Below are 22,746 nucleotides of genomic sequence, written 5' to 3'. Positions count from 1 at the left end.
CTTATTAAGTTCATTTGACTTCTCATCTATTTGCGCTGGTCTGCTGTATGATATATTTACCTGGAATGAATGATCCCAACAACCAGGGGTAATACCGCTGGGTGTACACTATAATCCTGTTGTATCTTTACGGTAATAAAATAAGTAAAAGTAAGCATATTTAATACACATTTACAAAAGCTGATTAATCATGGTTAATTCATTTGAAAACTGTGAATAAAAAACAATTGTCAAGTCTACCGATTGATTAAGAGTAATGGACACTGGAAGAATTATAGTAAGCATTTTATAGACAATAGACACTTTTAGCATTCATCAAAGTGTAAAGAGAAGTTAACCATTATTAGTATTTACCAGACTATAAGTCACACTTTTTTTCATGGGTTGGCTGTTCCTGCGACCATACTCCAGAGCGACTTATAAATGAAAAACTGTTTATGTTACATAAACACTGGACACCTTTTCTGTTCATGTTTATTTTTTGTGTAGCTGAATAACCATTGTGTTAGCATATCTTACACCTATTCAGCCTGTTCTCTATTCTTTTATTGTTAGAAATTGCCTTCCAAGATACGTAATGTCTGTTTTGGTCAAGTAGTTTGTAAAATAAATTACCGGCAAAAAATCCGACTTATACTCCAGTGCAACTTATGTATGTTTTTTTTCTACCTAATTATGCATTATTGGCCTTGTACGACTTATACTCCGGAGCGACTTATAGTCCAGAAAATACGGTAAATGTCCATACTCAGCCTAACAAACATGCAGATGGAGGATTAGTGCTCATGCTTGCGACATGAGTCTCTTGACTTAAGTTAAAGGTAAGTGATTTTCCGGTTCTGTTCTTTCATTTAGACCCCCTTTATCCATTGCAAATGAAATATGAGCCCTTCCATGTTGACGGTATGGGGCTACTCGGTGGACGTAAAGATGATACAACACAGTCATCATATCTTTTTGGTCAAGATCATTATTACGTCAGCCTAACACAAACGTATGTATCCGTATGCTATGTTAAAAACTTTGGTACATAAACATCAAAGATGTAACCAAACAGTGTCTCTTTTCTAACCTCGTATTGGCCTGTGATTAGCTTTTAATGTTTTATAATTAGTGCGACTGGTGAAGGCGTCAGCAGGCCAGAGGTGGGCTGGCGACGCCCTTGAGAGTAGGACATATGAATCAGCGTGCTGGCAATAAATGGAGCGGATCATTACTGAATCAAGCGATCTGCAGAATAATCTATTGATTTTCTGGTCTTTCGTACTTCTTTATTATTCTGTATAGCAGTATTGCAACATCAGGAGGAACCCACTGATGGATGGGATGTCTCTGCTGGGACCGTGGGGTGGGCAGGCAAGTGGCTACTGTTAACACATTCAAGGGTACTGGACATGAAATAAAGCATTATTAAGAGCTTTACACCTTTCAGAGTTGTACCTGTGGAAAGACTGGTCCCATTTGGACTCACTGTGTTGATATTTTCTTTAGTTATGTAGTCATAGTTGGCGGGGGGGCTTCAGTAATCACGTGCCACAGACATCGGGGGGATGAGAAATAAACAAATATTTGGCTAGGATTTTTGTTTTAGCTTTGTTTAACAGAGTTATGTTCGTTTGTCTATTTTCATTCCCCATTCCATCCCAGAATACTTCAGCCCAGCGACCAGATTGAAGCTTGATACATTATTGTGTCCGTCTACAGTACGTCTGTTAGTTTCCTTTGCCGCTGATCCATTTCATTCTTTATTTTGTACAACAGGCCATTTCACAAAACTGCTAATTGGCAATAATCTGTGTGTCAATATACAGTGAGACTGCAGAATTTAGATGGGGTAAGCTGAAAATACACCCTCCAACAACGAACTTTGCTTCAAGGAGCCTCCTGCTCAGAATACTTTGCAGGCAAATTATTGACGTATAGCAGGAAAGGTGACAGAAAACCTAAAGAGGAGGTGACATTCGTGTTTTGCAGATTGAAGGTAAACAAGGTGGTGGAGGCATTGATTGAAAAGGGTTTAAGACACACGTTTGAAATAACAAAGGAGGAATACGTGAGTTCACCTTTCAATTTAAAGCTTCAAGCAAAACATTCGGATAGGGCAGACCTCCGCCAAGGCTCACACATTCAATCACACATATGGAGAAATTAGTTTCATGCATGTTTTTGGATTGGGGAAGTCAACCAGAGTAAAGCCACACTAGCAGGGGGGGAGAATACTGTGGGAGTACAGTTGTGTTGAAAATAATTATTGGTGTTAGCTGCTCAGACGTCAGTTATTTAAATGAGAGTCAGTTATTTGCTGGCACTGCTTCACTCACATTATGTATATATTACAAATGTGTGTTTTCTGCAGTATCTATTGTTACACTATTATTTCACGATGAATTGGAAAAAATGCCCATCGCCGAAACTTTTTGAATGTGCGGCCTTGACTTTGGCTGCATTGTCTTTTGCATAACCATTTTCCTTTCTTGTGTCTGTAATGTCTGATAGCAATAAATGCTAACTGGATGGAATACGTCAACTCTCCGTACGTAGAATGAATGCTATCTGCTATTTCGACTGACATTCTGATCAGGTTACACTACCGCTCAAAAGTTTGGGATCACTTGGAAATGTTTTTGGCCAGTCTGAGATATGGCTTTTTCTTGGCAGTCCTGCTATGACGTCCAGCATCCTGACGTCGCCGCTTCACTGTTGATACTGACACTGGTGTTTGATGGATACTATTTAGTGCAGCTGCCAGGTGACGACCTGTGAGGGGTCTTTGTCTTGGGGCCTCCCACTCCTTTTTCTGTCCTTGTTAGACCCAGCTTGTGCTGCTTTCTGAAGGGAGTAGTTAACAGCATCGTAAGAGATTTTAGTTTTAGTTTTGATTTTTACATGGGTTTTCTAATAATCTATTAGCCTTATAAAATGATTATCCTGGATTAGCAGCCATACCAGGAGATTGATTGAGATTGAGGACTGACAGTTGTTGATCGTAGGCCTTTATGCAAAAATGTAGATCGTTCTTTGAAAATCAACTGATTCATTTTAATAGTTTGTGAAATGGATGAAAATGTTTGTGAAATTGAAAAAACATTTTGTGAAATGCATGCAAATGTGTTTTTTTGGAAAACAAAGAAATTTGCATGTGATCCCAAACTTTTGAGCAGTAGTATATGTACACAACTACAGAAGAATTATGTGTATATTGCTATAACCATCTTGTCATACTGAAACCATATTGTCATACTGAATGTTGAATTTAATAGTATCAACTATTTTGATGACCTGTTAACATTGAAATACTAAAATACTAATCTTTATTAGTGTATTATTATTGTAGTAGTTCCAAAGTTTACCACTTAGAGGTACGTAGATGATTTATAACACACACTGTGATCCCAGTTATAGAGTATAAATGCACCAATTTAGAATACACTACATGCATATTCACTAAGTTTATAGCAGAAAGTCGATCTTTGGGACACAGTGGCGTCACCCCCCTATTTCTTTTTTTTTTTTTACAAAAAAATCTCTGACAAATTTTATATAATAGGGCAAAAGCAGACTAATAAGCAAGCCTACTACTAATACTACTAGTAGTAGTAGTAATAATCAGAAGAAGAAGAATGATGAGAGTAACAATAATAGGCTAATGAATAATATAATAATGATTATTCTATAATTGATGACTGTCCACTAGACAGAATGGTTGCAGAGCTTGAGCAGCGGTTTTGCAGTGTAGATTGTGTGTACTTGTGTACATTTAATGGTGGCCTAAAACAATTGAGTATCTCTACTAAATCTGTCCAAAAGTGGGAAAGATCCCGGTTCTTGTTCCTATTTGTTTTTTGGATTTGGGGGATTTTTTTGTGTCTGCTACATTCATTCATATCCTGTGCATCTCCAGGGGGCTAAGCCCCCCCTGTCCTCAGAACCTAGTGACGCCCCTGTTGGGACACATCCAGTATATGCCATGCACATATACTGGATGACACAAAGCAGAGAATCCAGACCACTTTTTCCAAGCCACGCCTGTGAAGCGACAAATTCAATTAAGAACTCCTCTTCCCACTTTGAGCAGGTCTCCAGGGCACATCTTCCAGGCAACTCTCCTTGTAAGAAATTAGAAAATGCCACAATAAAACGTGAAAAGTAACCCCCTTAAAATAAAAAAAACAATAACAACAATACAGCGACCCCTATTATGACTCCACTCACCGTCAGGACTAGGTCGCTAATAGTTGGAAGTGACGATAGGACGACAAAGTCCACGCAGGTAAGAGTTTGGCTTTTCCTCCAACTCTGCATGTTTCACCCCCCTGCGTGGAAGTCCACGCAGTAGGAGACCGGGGAGCGGGTCTAGCGGCAGCCGCCGAGTCCTCCTCATAGGACCTTAAGAAGAGGGGGGCATCCACATCCAGAAGCATCCAGCGGGGCATGCCGCTCACTCCTTGCCGGGGGACTTCCAGCGGCGTCGGCAGAGAATCCCGAAGCCGCACGTACAGGCTTCTCTGACGCCTGCCTTTGAATACTCGACCACAAACTCCACATTTTCATGTGGAGTTAAATCCCTCTAAGCGCTAAGTGTAGATTTCCAAAGTTGAGGCGCTTATGATTGCAACTTTTTTCCGCTCCCAAAGAGTTCGCTCCCTGATTCCAAACACAAGTTATTCATGTTGCGATTATTATCTAGCATAACGCCTTCTAACTGCAACAATATTCATCAGGGCAGCGACATTCATGGAGGAAAACGTAGTGAAAGAGTCCCTCAACGTACAGTAGCTGTCATTGACTGTAAATACTATGTACAGTAAGTCGGTTCAACACCGAGAAACGCGGAAGTTCTGCCGCTTATGAAAACTCTACAATATGATATCATTGCATTATTCTTATGTGCAACTTTGATTTGATTTGTTCTGCTGAAATGATGAGCAACTTCACTTATTTGTGCACAAACAAGACAGCTCCACCACCAGTCATTGCCTGAGTAAACAGTTGTAAGAAATGAATGTTTATGCACCAACACACACACTGTATTCCTAATAGTATGCTTTTGTGCTAGTTCCTGCTCTCGGTGGCTGACAGGCAGCTTTTATGACATCCACCTCCTGTAGAACAAACAATCTGTTTAAGAACAGTCTACATCATTCTCCCTGTTTGCTTAACAGTCATCGCTACACAACATCACCAATGTGTGAGGTTTCATTTCACAGGCTTTTTTTTTCCACAAAAGGGTCACCATTTGTTCTCACGGGCATCTTGCCAGCGTGTTTGTTATTATTCTCAAGGATGACGATCAGGACAGGAATAGATGACTGGCACTTTAAACCCAGGCCTCTCATATTCTCGCAGGAGCTTCCTCCTTTGCTAATTATTGTGTTGTTTTCAGAGCAAATATGTCATATCCATGGCGACCAGGCAGGTTTATTGTCTCTCTCATGCAATAGCTCACAAAAGTAATTAATTATCCTTTTTTTCCACCCTCCCTCTCCCCCCTCCTGTCTTTGCTTCAACAGATCATTCATGGAAAGCCATCATCTTTATTAAAATGCTGCTGCTAGTACAAGAAAAGGTAAACAATGACTGTTTTTCTTTTTTATCCATTTTGATGTCCCTTTTTGTGCTTTGATTATTTTTATACTGTACCTAATTTGTGTATTTGTGAGATATTTTGCTACCACGCAGCAGCTGCGGCGCATCCATTCATGCATGCAAAGCAAGCACACACTTACAACTTAAAAACACGTTCAGACAGGAATTTGCTTTGCATTTTGTGTGACTTAGCCGGATGAAAAGGTAAATTTACTTTGTGGCTACTTTTAATTCTCGAGGTCCCCGGCCATAACAACAAGCAGCATGTGACAACTGTTAAGTCCGATAGTTGACCTGCGTGCCTGCTTACTGTACTAGGTTGCTGTTTGTACTGATTGTCCCTAAAAGCACCGTAAAACAGCCACAATGAGGAGGTGTTGGCCGGGTGCTCCGTCAGGGTGGAATGTGACAGCATGTGTCTTCTGCTGGGTGGCAGTCCATCCTGATCTGGATGCCATCCAGCCTTCACCGTCTCACGAGTGGCACGGGTTGCCATTTTTCTCAGAATTCATGTGACACAGCAATATCCATCTGTCAAAAATACTGCCCCTTATTTCTCTACGCTGTCTTTTGATTGCTCCATGCTCCTTTCCCTAATCCTTTAATGCCATTATGGCTGACTTGAATTGGACACACATCTGCAACTAAGAAAGCAGAGAGATACTAATTTGTGGCGTTTTAAATGTCTGGAGAGTTGTTTTTTGGTCCTCTTCAAGAGACTAAATATTGATATTGTGATACACTGTAGTTTCATATTACAGTATCAATGCACCGTCATTATGTCGCTGTGTGATATCCAAGGAGGTGCAGGTTAGCCTTTTAATGTAATCTATCTCCTCTAGTTTCTGTCAGCATTGTTGAACAACCAATTAATGAAAAATAATCAAACAAGGTTTATAAGACGACTCCTAGTTTTCAAGATGAATTTTTTGAAAAATGTTAAAAACAAAGGGGCTGCATGGCAGTGGAGTGGTTAGCATGCAGGCCACACAGCTAGGAACCCGAGTTCAATGCCACCCTTGGTCATGTCTGTGTGGAGTTTGCATGTTCTCCCCGTGCATGCGTGGGTTTTCTCCGGGTACTCCGGTTTCCTCCCACATTCCAAAAACATGCTAGGTTAATTGGCCACTCCAAATTGTCCATAAGTATGAATGTGAGTGTGAATGGTTGTTTGTCTATATGTGCCCTGTGATTGGCTGGCCACCAGTCCAGGGTGTACCCCGCCTCTGGCCCGAAGACAGCTGGGATAGGCTCTAGCACCCCCCGCGACCCTCGTGGGGATAAGCGTTAGAAAATGAATGAATGTTAAAAACAAAATCAAAACCTGTTGTCAATATGAGCAAAATAAGTGCAATAAAAAAGGATATGATATTTTTAGCAGAATGACAACTGTTTGATGGATGACCCTGCTTCATTGATCACCATCTTAAGGGGGGGGGGGGGGGGGGGGGTTGACATAAGTTGTATGACAACCCCATCAGCAGCGTAGGCTGCGACGGTCCGCATCTCCATCCACTGGGGAACACATACAGTATGTAAACAAGATGGCTGCAACGCTTGTACAGCGGATGAAGGTGCGGAGGGTCGCGGTCAACAAAGCATTTTGTTTGGAGAAGCCACCTTCAGCAACTAACTGGAACTATGTTTGTCATCACTGAAATCAGCCATACTTAGTACAAATATACCAAATAATTATTGAGCATTTGAATAGAAAACCAACATTTCTTAGGTCACAGTCACAGTAGTCTCAGTAAGGAAGCCCAGACATCTCAGTCTCCTGTCACCTTTCCATTTCTACCTGGAGGCCACCAAGGCGTTCCTCAACCAGCTGTGAGTGCATTCTAGGTGAGTGTCCTCGGTCTGACCCCGGGGACTACTCCTGGCTTAGCACCCGGGGGCATTCGGAGTAGAAGCCTGAGCCCCCTCAACTCAGCAGGTCTCCTCTGTCCCTTATTTCGTTCATGTTCATAGGACCTTCTGAATCACTTTCTCTGGCCAGTCACTGGGAACATGTTTGCCTTGGGAGACCTTAGCTAACATGGCTGTCAGGATCACTCAGGAACTCAAACCCCTCCACCATGATAAGGTGGTGATTCATTCAATACAGGCATGATGACAAAGAGTGGAAGAAAATATTAGTTTTGCTATTGGTAGCTTACTTATCAATAATCCATCATGAGGTAAAACAGTGTGGTTGTTTGGTATGTTGTCATCTTTGTATAGTTGTGACATTTTAGTAATGGTATTAAGCGGTAGAATGGATTACAAGGCCCAAGCACGAAATGCACCGGCTGCCACAAAATATTGTGATACTATATCGCAAGGTACTTTATGAACCTCTCATCAAGTTTCTAAAAAATGTTGTTTGTTGTCCTTCCATCATCACGAGTTGATAATTCTATTGGTTAATCATGGTGTGCTGCCACTGACGTTCATATTTCCCGCAGCCCAATCAGTCAGTGAAATGCCTCATGCCTCATAAGTACCCATCTGCATCTGTCAAGGGGTGTGTAGAATTAAACCCTTGTGTATTCCGTCTCAGTATGACCTTGGTGGTGGACCCCTGGTCTTTTAATGTCAAATAAGCATCAGTAATCCCAGGCGCCGCTTGACAGGCTTCAGGAGCCATTAGTTTTCTTTCCCAGCTCATAAGCTTTATCAATTGCCCCTCAGTGTAATGATTTTGTATACAAATCCACACAAGCATAGTGTTTGGCCTTGTAAAAATATACTGCCTTCAACATGTGCTAGTGTACCAGCATGGAGACACACATTTTTTTTTTTAATCACCGCCATTGTTTTTATTTTAGTACTGAGGAAATGTCCTTTTTGCATGCTTGATCAGCCAGTAGAGAAATCCAATATAATGGAGGTTCAAGGTGAATTGCATCCCGTGTGTTAACCCCCTCCTCCCGCTGAAGGTATATTCCACAGCTAAATAAACAAATCACACAGACAAACAGTAATACAGGCATGCATGGAATAAATATCGATTAAACCTTGCAGTTCATAGAAAATAGCCTTTTGGGTGATTTGTCTTGGGCCCCTTTAATACAGCTGAGAATGAGACAGGCATGAGGTTGCAGGGGGAGGCCGTTGAAAGATGGTGGGACAGCAGGAATGAAACAAGTGAGGGAGAAAGACAAGAGAGATTTCACCAAGTTGAAAAAGGGACATGCTGCCCCGTTCTTAGCTCATTATCATTCCTAATAAGTCTTAAGGAATGAGGGAGCATTGAGTGGAAATGCACGGTAATCCCTCCACTGTCCAAGGTTAGTCGGGACGTCAGCACAGACGCATCGTTCCCAGCTGGCCACTTTGGGACCAGAAGAGCACAGTTAAGGATAGATGTTCCGTTCAAGGTGAAAGTGAGGACGTTTAGACAGTGGGTAAAGGTTATGCCCTATCGCATCGCTACTTGGAACTTCTCAATGGAAATGCACCAGCTGGCATCTTAGCTGTTATTTCAAACCAAGTATATTTGGTGGGGGAAGAGGTCATTGTACATGTTTGTAATCTGATATTTTTGGGACAGAACCCACTCAGTACACATGAAACGTGAGGGACACGGAGTGTCACACGTCTTCCCTGTAAACCAACACATAGCAGCCCAGCCCAGCCCAGAGTGACTCTGTGTGGTCCAGCAACAAGCAGTTCTATGAATCAGATGAACTAGTGTCCAATTAATTCATTTAACAAATTGCCACTCACTTGCAGCAGTTGTTCAACCATGTTGCTTTAATGGAAATCCAGTGCGGTGCTTATTTATGCACTGTTCTAAGCTCACCGGCCAATGTTCTGTCACTATGTGCAGTCTATGTAGTGTAGTATTATGTAATAGTATAGCATTCATCAGCAATAATCAACTGCGATGTGGCACATTCATCTTAGTCCGCGGTGAAAAGTGAATATTTGTATGCTCTCTGTAATCAGAACGGTGAGTGGTATCGCTGTTTCATGTCAACATGTGATTTTGGAATTAAATGTAAAATATATGACACTTATGAACTTTGTTGGGAGGGACAAAGCACTTTCTCCTCCTCGGCAGGAATACAATGTCTTCTGATTGTATACAATGATGTAATATTTTGTTTATGTTTATCCCGGGACTGCACGGCGGAAGAGTGGTTAGTGCGCAGACCTCACAGCTAGGAGACCAGGGTTCAATTCCACCCTCGGCCATCTCTGTGTGGAGCTTGCATGTTCTCCCTGTGCATGGTTTCCTCCCACATTCCAAAAACATGCTAGGTTAATTGGCCACTCTAAATTGTCCATAGGTATGAATATGAGTGTGAATGGTTGTTTGTCTATATGTGCCCTGTGATTGGCTGGCCACCAGTCAAGGGTGTACCCCGCCTCTCGCCCAAAGACAGCTGGGATAGGCTCCAGCATCCCTCGCGACCCTCGTGAGGATAAGCGTTAGAAAATGAATGAATGTTCATCCTGTTCACAAAAGCTGTACTTAAACCTCATCTTCTTGGCCTGTTATCATTTTTTGGGGAAATTGTGTCGCTGTTTTTGGTGGCTAACATGGTGGTTAATTGGTGTATTGATTGAAGGTTGGACATTCTGGTTCAGATGCGTTTTCTTATTTGTTGTTGTAGAACACTTTATTTACGGTTATGCTGTTGAATATGCTGGGTGTTTCTAAAGTCAAGAACGGGGCGCCACAGGAATTTTCCTCACTTGGTACAGTATCAAGGGTGTTTGTGTCTTGATGACTTCACGGGAAAAGCTTCTCTTATTGCCCAATTGCTGCATCACCTATTTCTATTTCTGTCTGAAGGTTATTCCCTGCAATAGCTGAATAGTTTTTGATCACGCAGAGGGGTCACTATGTCTGAGCTACAGCGTTTAAGCTACGCTCATCATAGATTTAACCCTGCAGGGACTAAACTCAACACAGATGTCCGTGTTTTAAAAACATGTCGTCATCACCATTTTCTTTATCAGTCTTCGTTTTGGTTGCTGCTTACTTTATTATTGCCGCCCTCATCTTCCTCGCCCCAACCCCCTCCTGAGAGCCTTGGGAAGCAGAGAGTCGTCACCATGGTGATCAGAACACAGACCCACTACACCCCGGTCCGTTGTGACAGGTGTGTGTTAAGGTGAGAGGGAACGAAATGTCACAGCAACAGGTTTTTTATGTTTTTGGTTTGGCCTCAATACTCAGTGGGATTGTTCCGGAATGCAAAGGCTGAAGGAATACTGGAAAGACTGAGGGTTAGAGAAACAACTTCTGTCTCCATAATGAGTTAAGAATCGTTACATACAGCATTTACAAATTCACACAAATTGGGTTGCTTTTAGTATGGTAGATTTTTTATTGAATAAAAAGTATGGATTTTGAATGAGAATGTGAAAATAGAATTCCAAATAATAGAATACAAGCCCCTAATTATCCTGCGACACATGCTCCGAGAAGACTACTCAATATTCCAGCTTTGCTCAATCACACGGAACCAAACAGTCATGATAATGCGCCCCCCACCTCCCAGCCCAGTACGTGAATTGAGATAACAGACCAGTGTATGATTTTTTTTTAAAGCATAAAGTGTGATGCTCTTGTTCACTCAAATGTTAATTCGCCACTTTGCTTGATTTTGTTCTAAGGAGGAAAAACGGTATTCCCTGAAACTGGATGGACATTCGCTTATTTTGTGCATGGTGGCATGGGCTGTCATAGAGTAGACCAGCAGGTTCAGCAGCCACCTTTCTCTTAATTTTTTGGTTGTTTCTTCTCTTTCTTTCTCTTCATGATGGACTATTGTTGGGACTTTGGAACTTGGATGTGGTATTTTTTCACTTGACATCTCGCTACATTTATGCTTTTTGCCCCTAGTATGCTTCAGTTTGTGCCGAATGCATGTGCAAGTGAGTAATATGGTACTTTATGGCTGTACATCGACATCAGGACAAATAATATTTGAGTTTAATGTAATGGAATGACCTTTATTGTCATTATACAAGATGTACAACGAGATTGGAGAGATTCTCCTTTCAGTGCAATAGTCAAATTAAAAAAAAGTATACAAAAAATTGAGTAAAAAAGGACAGATTAACAAGATTTATACAATATATATACAAGATATCCAAGATATACACATAATATTGCACAAGAGCATATACAGGAGCAGACATATTGCAGATATATTAATTTTAGTGCAACGATGAATGGGTCTTGGTGCAAATAATGACTGGTGTATACAGATGAGTAAAAGTCACACATGAGTGTATTGGATTGAGTGTGTTGAGTTGTTAAATAAATAAATATTTATTAATTTTAATAATTTATTTATTTAATTTTAGTTGACTTGTAATGATCCACTAAGTAGGCCTATTACCCTTCTGGCTCTTGATTTACGTTGAACTTTGACCTGTCTTGATCCAGCTATCATGTTTTGGTGACATATCTTGGAGGGGAGGGGTTACTGTATATACGGTACATGTGGCATTGAAGAGACGTAGCAGATTTTGCCCTCCACCCAAGAGCTGTTATCATGGTAGGTCCAGCGTCGCCCTCGGTCCCTGAGGTTGGAAAGAAAGGGTGACCTGTACCAAAGGGCATCAGAGAGGCTTTTAACACACAACGCTAACATCTGGCACCGTATCGGGCGTTCTTGGTCTCTTGGGACAGGAATGCCCCAGCCTGACATAAAGCGTAAAAGTGATCTTAGGACTTTCTTAATAACTTGTTTATTGCATCAAGCCCCATTAATGTTTACTAAAGCTGCCGGGCTGTTTCATGCCAAGTCGGTGTCGTCCTGAGAGATCCTTTCATGTTTGGAGACCCCACTTGCTGCTTTGCTGCCACCGAGCAACATTGCACCGTGCCACTCAAATCTCTGCCGTTAATCTCACTTCACAGATATTCTTGGCGAAAGAAGAAACATATTTCAGCCTTTATGACAATTCAACCTGCCAGGAGGGACTCCTTCCTGCTCTTCTGTAACCGCTCTGAAAAATGAGCAAAGTGATTACAACTTGAACACTCCTCCTTGGCTCTTATCTCTTCATTGTTGGACAATTGGCTGTGCCATGGGACGGTGTAAATATTTCAAGGTAATAAATAAATAAATAAATAAAATGGCTATGAGGCAGAGCAGCTGTCTCCTGCTGAAGGTCCGAGCCAATTTTATAAACTGTGATTAAAGAAAAGTTTTGGATAATTTAAAGATGTCATGTCCTGTGGGTCTTTTCCCACTCCCACTGAAGACCACCGTGATTATTGCGCCCCTCCATGCCAGGACTGCTCCCCTCCCTTTGGATCTATTAGTTTGAAATCATTTGGGTGGTGACTCTTTGAAAGTGGCGGTCATTCTGGGATGCCGTGTTCAAAATGCCACAAAGACCTCTCTTTTATGCATAAATGCTAATTAAAATGGTTACCCCCCCTCATCCCACAGCTGCAAAAGGGAAAGACTTGGTAGCAATTTGGCAGATAATCAAATTGCATTTTAAATAGAGTTTAAAGATGACTGGGGTCTTCCCACAGGAAGACACTGTGGTACAAATTAGGCTTGAATAAGCTGTGCCGTGCTCTGAGGAACAATACAGCTAAATTCACATAATAAGAATGCATGCAAATGGGAACATGCAGTATTGGACTTATCTTTTTAATGACTTCAAATGATTTTATTTAAAAAGAAGGCCATCAGATTTGTTTTCATGCATGCAAGAATGCTGTTTTTCTTTTAATTACAACTCTGTCTTGCTAAGTGGCTTTTTCTTTACAATGTGCCTCCACGATCTCGGCGGTTAGGACAATAACGCTAATGAGACATGATTTGTTAACGGTCATGCTACCTTGGAAACATTTTAGTGTTAATTTTGCATTTTCAGCCTGACAGAAATTGTACACTGGTTAGAAAATGTTGTCAACAGTTATTTATCTGGAAAAATCAGCTATTAGACCAGACATGTCCAAAGTCCGGCCCCCGGGCCAATTGCGGCCCGTGGACAAATTTTTACCGGCCCGCGGCCTCTATCATGAAAGCAATAATATGCGGCCCGCCAGCACTGTTGACCACAGTATAAAATACATGTGTACAAAAAGCTATTTTTCATTTCACCAGAAGATGGCAGTAGCCCTGTGGCCGCACTCTGGCCGCCGTGATCGTGATCGTTTCAGCCCAGCCCATTTCTAACATGGCGTCTGTAAACAAAAAAAGGAAAGTTGACCGCGAGGGCCGCCGCTTCCAGGACAAGTGGAAATTTGAGTATTTTTTCACTGAAATACGAAACAACTGTGTCTGCCTAATTTGCCAAGAGACTGTGGCTGTTTTCAAGGAATTCAACATCAAGAGGCACTACCAGACGAAACATGCTAGCTACGACAAGCTAACTGGGAACGAACGCGGTGAAAAAGTGAAGCAACTGGAAGCTGTTTTAACGGCACAGCAAAGCGTTTTCACAAGAGTCCGTGAGTCAAATGAAAATGCCACAAAGGCAAGCTACGAAGTGGCAACGCTGATTGCAAAGCACTGCAAACCTTTCACTGAGGGTGAATTTATTAAAGACTGTGTAATGAAAATGGTTGAGAAAATTTGTCCCGCGAAGAAGCAAGAGTTTGCCAATATTTGCCTGGCTCGTAATACTGTGGTACGGAGAATTGAAGACGTTTCATTAGATATTAAGAGACAGTTAGAGGCAAAAGGAACTGAGTTTGACTTTTTCTCGTTAGCGTGCGATGAAAGCACGGATGCGTCCGACACCGCTCAGTTACTGATCTTTTTAAGAGGAGTGGACAATGACATGAACGTGAGTGAAGAGCTTCTGGACCTCCAGAGTCTGAAGGGCCAAACAAGAGGAACGGATTTATTTGTTTCTGTTTGTTCCACCGTAGATGACATGAAACTACAGTGGAATAAAGTCACCGGGATTATTACGGACGGCGCACCTGCCATGGCTGGCGAGCGGAGTGGATTATCAAGCCTTGTCTGTAACAAAGTCAGCGAAGAAGGAGGCAGCGCTATTAAACTCCACTGTATTATTCATCAAGAAGTTCTCTGTGCCAAATATATGAAATGTGATAATGTTATGAAACCGGTGATAAAGACTATTAATTATATTCGCTCCAAAGCGCTGTGCCACCGCCAGTTTCAACAGTTTCTTCTCGACATCCAGGCTGAATACGGAGATGTTTTGTATCACACCGACGTAAGGTGGCTCAGTCGGGGGTCTGCGCTGCAGCGCTTCTTCTCTCTCAGGGAGGAAATTGGACAATTCTTGACTAAAAAGGGACAACCCATGCCACAATTAAATGATCCTGTTTGGCTGGCTGATTTGGGATTTTTAGTTGACATAACGCAACATCTGAATGCGCTGAACACAAGCCTCCAAGGGCAAAATGCAGTGGTAAGCCAACTGTATTCACACATCAAAGCCTTTCGGACCAAGCTGCTACTTTTCCAAAGACACCTGTCACAGGCGCAGCCCAATACCGCACATTTCCCGTCGCTGCAGGAAATTGTGACCAGTTTCCCACAGATCAATATCAGTGCGCAAATGACAAAGTATGCAGCAGACATCTCATCTCTGGTTGAGGAGTTTCAGCAGCGCTTTCGGGACTTTGCAGCTATTGAAAAGGAGATCACGCTTTTTTCCTCTCCTTTCTCCGTGGACCCTGATGACGCTCCAGACCACCTGCAACTGGAGCTCATTGAGCTGCAGTGTGACGCCGAGCATCGCAGTCGGCACCAACAGCTCCCTCTTGTCAACTTCTACCGCCAGCTGGATGAAGGCAGGTTCCAAGCAATTCGGACATTTGCTAAGAAAATGCTGAGCTTGTTTGGCTCCACATACATGTGCGAGAAGACATTCTCCGTTATGAACATTAACAAGAGCCGCATGAGGACGAGACTGAGTGACTCTCACCTGCGTGACGTCTTGCGCATCAAAACCACTGCTCTTGAGCCAGACATGGACTACATACTGCAGTCAAGATCCCAGTATCACCCTTCACATTAGTGCAGGCAAGACCTTTGTTAAGTCCTCTGAGTTGAATAAATTGTTAAATCTCAGTTAATTAATTTTTTTGTGTCAAAATCACAGTTTGAATATGCAGTGATCATTGTTTTGTTTTCAGCACTTTTCCTACAGTGAGCATATAATAGTGAATAATATGTAATGTTTCACATGAACTTAGATATCCTTTATAGTTTTCTTAATTTTTTGTGGTTTGTGATTTCGGTAAAAACCTAAATGTAAAAAAAAATGTAAAAGTAAAAGTATGCCATTTGTAATTAAAACAAATCCCAAAAAGTTAATTTGTATTTAATGTTAATGGTTCAAAGAATGTCAGGCTAAATAGTCGGCCCCCACACATTTTCACCTTACCAAATCTGGCCCTCTTTGCAAAAAGTTTGGACACCCCTGTATTAGACGCTGTCGCCCCACATTTGATATACATCATTACGTTCTTTCTAGTCAGTCAAATGATCTTTTCACCCGGCATTCCAGTACATATTAGTGACATCCCGTTAGCAAAAAACAGAAAAGTGACACAAAAAATGAGAAAACAGGCCTGAATTGTTCCTCCCAGAACATTTCATTCCGATGAATTGAGAAGATTGGATTGAACGTGAATTTCCATAACCTCTTTTAGCCTCTTTTTGTATGGCCCTATTAAAACTGGATGCATTAAGAATTGTGCTCTTTTCAAATCACTTGGATTCGTCTTTAACAAGTTTAAAGTTCAGACCAGTTGTGCTCTGCTCTGGCAATGCAACTTTGGGAGTGGAGGGGGACAAGTGATAATCATGAACACTGTCCAGCTAATGATAAGATCCTGTTGGCATCTACTTACTTCCATTGACAGCGTGTTACATAGTACATGCTGCTGCTTTGCATGGGACAGAGTTAAGAGCGCTAAATGCTGCCTGCTCACCCTGTTTATTTATTTTAGTAAGCGGTTGTGTGTGTAGCATTATCAACTCATATACTGACAAAATTGGAAAGTGGGGTTCGGCAGTAGTCCGGAAGTCTTCAGGAACGCTTGGGAGTGTGGCCAATCACAGTGGAGTGGGCGGAATAAATTAAACAGACTGTTTTAATACATGAATGACTGGAGGACAAGTGGACTTTTATTCTCTGACTGGTGACAGAGCAAGTTGGAAATGCAAGGCAATACAGTTGGAATAGGTGCAGATTCGGGACGATCTAGAAAGCTTTTATGTGCGGTTGCTCGTGTGTCGCTGCTCTATCGGAGTCCACAACTCAATACAAAGGGCTGAAAAGGGAGCATAATAGGTCCCCTTTGGAGGAGGTTATCATTAATAACTTGCGTGACCAACTGACTAATGCTCAAGCTAATCTTCCAGTCCTGCTACGGGCCCAAGGAAGTGTACCATGCATGAGCGCAGCACAGGTGATTCTTTCCCATATTGATTTGTCAAAGAAAGTCATCTGTTATGTTAGGCTTGATGTTGAACGTAAACATAGCTACATATGTATTTAACAGGAATAAATCCTGTAATCTGAACACCGTGTATCCAAAATGATTAAATGAAATCAGACAATTCCAGCCGTATAATACATTATACTAGCTTGCAGCGTCTCTCAGCTGGATAGGATAAATTCCAAAAAGCATTTTTCCAATCACTTTGATTTTCCTATTCTTACTTTGACTTCTTTCAGATTTGAGGTTTGTTGCAAAGTTAAGGTCACTTGTGAGATTTCATTAATCAGGTAGGTGACTGATAAAAGTACAGTTCATAGGTGGCCATGCCAGGATTACTGGGATGTATGGGTAGTACACAGCCCACGCAGCGTTAATAGTTAAATATGGATTACCGTACCTATCCTCAGGTCCCTCTACCATTGCTGCACATGATGGTATTCAAATGTCTACTTTTTATTTATAGAAAATTCCTCTTACGAGACAATGGGGTACTTCTGTTTTTATGCCAAAGCCCCCTTTATCTTTTTAATAAAAAAATGACTTGGTGAAAGTTTAATTAATAAGGGACTTCAAGCAAATGGAATGAGCAAGGGAGTTCAGTCTTTAAGGGACTGCTTATTTTTCCATCTGGGCTATCCTTAAAAAAAAAAAAAAACGGTCAATTAGCGTGTTAAGCTGTGGAGAAAAAAAACGTCATTAGTTCTAGAAAAAAAAAAGGTTATGAAGATTTAGCTTTTGAGGCGGGTCAAAAGCCCAAAAGGAAGCGTTTGTATTTTGTCTTACACCTCGCAATTATAACCTTTAAAACATTGTTCATATGAGGTTCATGATTGAGGATTTTTATTTCTGTAGTTTTGGCGTCTACTTTCACGTCCGGTGTTGGCTGTCATTTTGTTTATTTTTATCAATCATTAAAGATAATTTTAAGATAATAATTTTTATTGGCACTCTCCAACAGTAAGTGGAAGTAAAAATGAAGTTTTTTGTCTCAAAGCACACACACACACACACATATATATATGTATACGTATATACGCATATGTATATATTATCAGCAACTCTATTAAATTGTATTGTAAAATTGTCCTTCACCATCTGATGAATGAGCAAAGGGTCTTCTTGTGCTCCTCAAAAATGTCCCTCTCTCACTGAACCGAGCCAAGCCGAGATGTCATCATTGTGATTTGTTTCATTTAAGAGTTCTTCTGAATGCCCATCCTCCATTTCAGGGGAGCATGTATTCCAGATCATTGATCATCGGTCAATAGGTTTGAGTCACTGAAGCTAACAACATGCTGTTGGCTTTTGTCACTTCTACAACACCAGATAGCTTTCAAAGCATGGTGTCAATGATTGGTTACAGCAGATCCTCCAATAAATTAATTGTTTCCACTTCATGGTTAAGTATGTGCTACTCCTCCAAATTGAGTGCTGGTACTTGGTTATTACACTTTAATAGCTCTGTTGCCAAACTAACGATATATTACTCCATGTGCTGGCTCAGATCAGAGAAGATGAATTGGCTATTAATTAGACTTGCACTGAGAGGGCACCGGGGAGAGACTCCTCATAGCCTCGCAATCAACGCCAACGGTGGTTCTTCTGTCTCGGACAGGCTCAGGACAGGCCTGGTCATCAAGCGGGGCAAGATATCCCGGGGCAAGAATGTGGTGGAATGCTCAAGTTTGAACGTCCAGCCATGGTAGAAGCATCTAGTTGAACTGGGCGTTGAAGCATTGAGAGGGAGGTGTTGAAGGCATTCTCGCTCCTTGAGCATTTCTAACAGAAGCCTCGTGTAGCAAAGACTTTGAATGAGAAGATCATTACTCTGGAAAGATTTGATGGACAAAGATGATTTGTGGGGAATATTATTGTTTGGCTCCATTTTCTTGCATTAGCCCTTTTATCACAATTAATTAAGCTTTCTTATACGAGGTGTTCCATCTTGAGCTCATCCACAGGATAAATAATTCAAGGCTGCAGGATATATGTCTTTTTATTGGCTCACTTGATCTCGGACGCATCTGTAGTGGGAGCGGAAGCTGTCTCTGTGGTGCGACTTTGTGGAGGACTCGCTGCCATCATTCACTTTGAATGCCTCTTTTATGACTCGTTTTGTTAAAAAACACTTTTTTTAATGCAAGGTATGAGGAGTTATGGGCTGTCTATGCAAATGAGGGAGTTCTGACAGTTTGTTATTCATGTCATCACCTTTTTAAACACTAAAAAGCAATAAATCTCTGCGTAACACGCCATTCTAAAATTGCTGCTGAATATTATTAGTTATTTTAACAAGTTCCTTGTAAATAAGCCTTAAATGTTTGAACCATGCTCAGGAAGAAAAATGGCTTTGCATCAACTTATTAGGAGCTATAAAAGTGCTAGTGATTTATTGTGGATGTTGTGTTCGCCATCTTAGTTTTTTTTGCTTTCTTTGTCTTGATGCACATTAAAGATGAAAATCCTGTTAAAAGTGTGGTTTTGCCGGTCATGAAACTGTTGTACCTGCGGCCTATGAAAAGATGGAGCAGTAGGTCCACCCTATAGCATATAGCATTAGGAAAGAGAAAGATTGATATATAAGCATCAAATATATAGAGGCATGGACACACGTCCATGTCATAAAATGGCATATTGTGGAGCGCACGCGTCCATGAGGACCAGGAGCCAATCTTCAGCAATGAACAAAATCACAATGAGCTTGTCAACCCATTGTAAATTGCAGGAGGCCATTACTCAATATAACACTCTGACTCACGCTGTCATCTTATAAAGAACACTCATCACACATCAACTTTTTTGTATTCAAACTCGTATTGGTACATGTTTTCAGGTTTTCCCTGAGGCTCTTTTGAAGTTGTGGTGGACTGCCAGGAGCCAGATCACCGCTGCTGTGTTGTTGTGGCAGGATTTAAAAACTATTTAAATTTACTGTTGGTAATAATATCAACATTAGGATCTGCAAAACATGCAGTTTTTTGTCTTACGGCTCAGCAATGTAATACCTTATGGCTGAGTCCCAATTCTACACCTTAGCCCTTCCCTTTGGTCTTAGCCCTTCCCTGGCCATGAGGAAATGGGACACCATGATTATCATGACATCATCACCCTGACATGGCAGACGATGAGATATAATTGTTCATAATAAATGTTTCCTACCATAACGTAAGGTGCATACATGTCTACATTATTCCAATGTTCTGTAGTCTACCTCACAACTGTTTTTAAATAAAATTGTAACATTTATTTTTTCAAACAACATACAACGTCATAAATAAGAGCTTACAAGCAGCACTGTAGCATTTCTAAAAATAGAATGTATCAAATATGAACAACAATAATATATATACATATAATACAGCTATCAATAGGTACTCTTTTTCTGGGTTTCCAGGCTCCCTTGTAGATATTCAAGTATCCAGAAGGCCATCACGGGTCATGTACTCCACCAGCCCTTTACTGTTTTGGTTAGAAGCCACAACAGCATTACACAAATCTCAGCGATGTCTGTGCTCATCACTCTTACTGCTTAGTGTGACGTGACGGCTGCCATGTCAGCAACACGGCACATCTCTGTTTTCTCTCTCCGGAGCTCTCTGTGAGTTTTCCCTAGGGTTGGCAGAATACGAGTGCCCCCCTTGTCTAACTGGCTATAACCTTGCCACCAGCTTGTGTGTGTGTGTATGTGTGTGCTTTCCAAATCTAAAGACTTGAACAACGATGACTCAAGTTGTGCCGAATGCACCTCAGGGAAGATACTGTGGAAATAACGATAACAAGTGGATTTCTGACTGCAGTCAGACACGGGAGCAGGCGGGCTGGCACTGGGCTAAAAGCCTGACTAGATCCTGCTCCCACTTTCATTAGATTAGGGTGTCTAGTGTTCAGGAAGTGCTGAAAGGCACTACAGATTGCATCTGCACTAAATGCTGTCCTTACGTCCAGTGGCACTTGCCAGTCTCAGCTTTTGAAATTCCACAGTAGTTCTCAGTTGAGTTATGCCTGATAATGAGTTGTGTTTCCATGTATGTGGGTGCCTGCATGTCATTGTGTGTTTACTCATTCATGTACCACATTTGACTTGACTGAAATATTTATTTTCCTGACACCAGCATATGGTGCTGTAACTTGTTTGTCTTGGATCATAGCAGAGGAATGCAAGGCCTCGATAGTGTTTCTTTCTGTGTGTATACATGGGAGACCCTCATCAAACAATGCCTGCTTTCTCTTATTTCTCCTGCTGGGTGGGCTGTGTTGTTGCAACGCTGTGCAACTCTCTTCCGGGGGGTTCCCTCGCAAGTTGCAGGATGTGATGATAAACATAATTGGGCCAAAATGTGGAGATGCCTCATAGAGCTGCACATCTTGCCATTTGGTCTGTGAGCATGCAAGAAGCAAGAAAAGGATGCTGGAAAAATGGGGTCTTCTTTAAAATGCCACAATTAATGGCTATGCATTGTCCCCAACGCTTTGATGATTAAATGTGCTCCTAAAGTGCCCTGATTTGTGAGGGCACCTTGCCGATTTTATTTGCCACTGTTAACATTTTCATTCGTGCATTATGCATGGTGCTGTGGGCCAAGGAAGTGCTGCAAACAAATGGCCTGAGGGATCGGTGTAAACGCAGCGTGCCATCAGGGCCAGATGAGTGGAGCACTGCCCCGCTCAGCCTTTTCCCAGCTCCTTTGCGGCTGCCTCGTCTCAATTAAAACACAGAAAAACATTTCAAAAATACTGTCTTGGAGTTTGCATGTATGAATTGACAATGGATGGACATGGTTAATATTTAATATTAATCGACACTGAATGCATGTCTGATGAAATATTTCTGTCTAATTGAATATGAGTCCTTCTCCTTCAGCATGTATAGGCTGAGGTCACTCTCACTAGTTAAATGTGACAGCAAAAGCAATGTGCTGCCGGTTCCTTTGTGTTAAGGGATTTTAGTTCGTCATTGCAATAATCAGTGAGTGATGGAAGCCTTAGTGTTTTTTGAAGGCTTGCCAAATCACATGTGCTGCTCTTTGAACATGAAACACACAGAATAGAATGATGTGATTTTATATATTTGAGGCATATTAACTCTGTGATTAGGATTCACTTGATCAGGCTTCTTGACTGTTTGCTGCATGTGGCCTACCCGAGGTATCAGCTGATAAAGACCATCTCCACCCCCCTTCCCCTGCCTGAAAATGCAAATCTGTACAAATGCAAACAACATCTAGGCGGCGGACAGCTCGGAAGACTCATGTAAGGTCGCATACAGCAGATACATGGAAAGGCTCGCTTGAGCTCGGCACTGGAAAGAGAGACAATAACGGATTTTATGGCCTGACCTTTGAAGTGACTTCTTTTTCTTTTTGATAAATTTACTCTGAGCATAGGCATTAAATGATGCGTTTCCATCAGACAACAAAACAGAAGCGTCTCATTGGGTTTCCAGCTCAAGTGAATCATGCTGTCTGTCGCACAAGGAAAGTCCGTTTTAGTGGACGGGAGAGAAGAGTTAAATAGGTGGCAACCAACTCATTAGGATGCCTGTCCGAGCATGAAAAATGACCTTTTCCCATCCAATTGTAGTCATAGTTTTTTGACGGGAACCAGAGCAATACCGGAACCTGTACATTGACAGGGATCACTGGAAATGATTAGCTTTACGTTGCACTACAGCACTCATTAACAATTTCACTTTGCCTTCTTTCTTTGTTGTAAGTATAGTTTAATTATTACAGCTAAGTTCGAAAATGGTTTTATTTAAT

At 41.5% G+C, this 22,746-nt stretch overlaps 1 protein-coding gene across 2 annotated transcripts in view; it reads left to right on the top strand.

The window, feature by feature from the left end:
- The first annotated feature begins 4,061 nt into the window (after nt 1–4,061).
- casz1 (castor zinc finger 1) overlaps nt 4,062–22,746 on the top strand; it is a 149,647-nt gene continuing 130,962 nt past the window's right edge. For both annotated transcript variants that reach the window (XM_058083441.1, XM_058083442.1), the window contains exons 1-2: nt 4,062–4,270; nt 5,511–5,566. The gene's annotated coding sequence lies outside the window, so the exon portion shown is untranslated. The remainder of the gene's footprint in view (nt 4,271–5,510; nt 5,567–22,746) is intronic.

The sequence above is a fragment of the Doryrhamphus excisus genome, chromosome 10 (genome assembly GCF_030265055.1).
Source record: "Doryrhamphus excisus isolate RoL2022-K1 chromosome 10, RoL_Dexc_1.0, whole genome shotgun sequence".
NCBI lineage: Eukaryota > Metazoa > Chordata > Actinopteri > Syngnathiformes > Syngnathidae > Doryrhamphus > Doryrhamphus excisus.
The sequence above is the reverse complement of the archived record's forward strand: the minus strand, read 5'-3'. Positions and strand labels throughout refer to the sequence as shown.